At 47.2% G+C, this 2193-nt stretch overlaps 1 protein-coding gene across 1 annotated transcript in view; it reads right to left on the minus strand.

The window, feature by feature from the left end:
* EYA2 (EYA transcriptional coactivator and phosphatase 2) overlaps positions 1-2193 on the minus strand; it is a 154508-nt gene that overhangs the window by 20682 nt on the left and 131633 nt on the right. The gene's annotated exons all lie outside the window — the stretch shown is intronic.

Below are 2193 nucleotides of genomic sequence, written 5' to 3' on the forward strand. Positions count from 1 at the left end.
GTGCAGAAAGGCTAGATAATTGAGTCTTGAAAAAGAACAGGGACGAAACCCAGAGAACGTCCCGGAGAGGGGCCTGGACGTCGGTCCATGAACCTCCCTCCCCTACGTAGCAGCTGTGAGGCTGGGTGGGTTACCTCCCTCCTACACCTCCTCCCACTCCCCAACCATAAGATGGAGATGATGATGCAGCATCTCTCTCAGGGTTACCGTGAAGACGCAGAGTTAATCCATGTGAAGCATCTGGAACAGAGTTAATCCATGTGCAAAATAAGGGCGTTACCGAAATGGGTTTTATTGTTAACTGGGAAAAAAAAAAAAAAAAAAAAGAACCACCAAGGGGCTTTTGCTGCTCGGTGCCTAGCACATAGTAGGTACTCAGTATTTCTTGAAGGAAGACGTGGGGAATTTGGTTTCCGGGAGGGTGGGAAACACCCTTGGACTGCGGATTCTGGAAGTGAGGAGGCAAACAGCTCGCAGGAGATCGGGTTCAGGGGGACGCTGCTCTGCAGTCCACTCCAGCAGGCTACAGGGGGGATGTCATAAAAACGGAGGCCTGGTTGCTCTCGCCTTGAAAAGGAGACCGGTTCCCGGTGATGACTTCATAGAAAGGACACAGTTAACCTTGATCTGGGGTTTATTTACTCCATAAACCGAGAAGTCCCGGCTGGCACTGGAGCCTTGCTTCTTGCCAGTCCCGACTACAGAGGGATTTTCTGAATGGTAATTAAAATGAAGCAGGCGCCTACCCCCTAGCACTTCTAATTGCTCTGGGCTTTGCAAAGACTTGCAGGGCTCACTCACAAAACCTTTGATTTCTTTTTTAGGGGTAGGTTAGAAGACACACCTAGGAAGCGAACACTAAGTGAAGTGAAGTCACAATGACTGGCCCCATAAGTAATATGTTATTTGGTCTAATAATATTTTTGATGGGCCTAGAGGTGTCGAATTGTGGTAATTTTGGATAAGGGTGGATTAACTTTGGTTCCGTTTTTATAAAGTGTCCTCAGGGGCAGGTCTGGAACATTCCAGCGACATTCCTCTGAAAGTGGCCTCATTTTGAGTAGTTGGGTACCTGATTTCTGGAATCTGTGTCCCCTAGAAACCAGACATACCACTTACTCATTCAAGAAGTAGATTTTTCTGAGTATTGACTTATTAACTTTTCTATTAAATAATATATATGCTAATGAATGTAATCAAACTTTTGAAGACTGTATATCAACTCTTAACGGTATTGATTCTGAGAGGCGAGGTCTGGAGTGGTTAGATTTTTTGTAATATGCATGTACTACTTTAATAAGCAGGAAAAAAACACACAGAGATAAATACAAGCAGAGTCACAGAGAATTTGTGGAAATCTCGGCCTCAGTGATTGGAGTTGATGCAGAAGAGGCTTCAGGGTGGGGGGTGGGGTTGTGATCCCTGAGCTCAGAGAAGCACAAGCCCCAGTTCTGGCTGGAGGGGCCAGCCCTGTAGGACAACCAGTCGGCACCTCGTCTCTGCTTCCTAGTAAAAGGAGAGCTTGATGACCCCTCCAAAGGGGCATGTTTGACCCCGCCCCACCACCCAGTCCTACCTTAAATCTTGGCCATTGTCATCGGAAGAGACGTCATCGACGTGGATCTGGTCACAGTCCTACGGAGCATTTGGCAAGAAGAGAAAGAGAGCAATGTGACTGGTTAAGCTGATGTCGCTTTTAAGAGCTGGTGTCATGAACTGAGGGGTGGAATGAACACTAGACTGGGAGGCAGAGACCTGAATTCTAGTCTGAGCTTTGCCATTAGCAGCCAGGTAATGGGCGAAGATACTTGGGTGAAGTATCTTCCCTTATAAATGAACCGGTTGGCTATAAGGAGGGGGCAGTGACCACATAATTTATCATGCAAATAGAGATAGTTTTGCAAGTAAAAGGGGCTGCTATTAATGTCACATTGGGAGGAGAGGCACAAAATGGGACCACCCCCCTCTGCCCCCAAGAATGACAGGGATGCACTGTGAATAAGCCTTTGTCTCGGTCAAGGTTTTTCCTCTGCCTGGAAAGCTCTTCTACCTTCACCTGCTTAGTGAACCTTGTATTCTTCAAGCATTAGCTTCCGGACCTACCCTCTTCCCAAGTTCCCCTCTGTGTCCCACAATCTGGGATCATCATTTATTGAGCACTTCCTATGTGCCAGGCACCATTCCCAGGGCTGG

The sequence above is a fragment of the Pteropus vampyrus genome, unplaced genomic scaffold, assembly GCF_000151845.1.
Source record: "Pteropus vampyrus isolate Shadow unplaced genomic scaffold, Pvam_2.0 Scaffold147, whole genome shotgun sequence".
Lineage (NCBI taxonomy): Eukaryota > Metazoa > Chordata > Mammalia > Chiroptera > Pteropodidae > Pteropus > Pteropus vampyrus.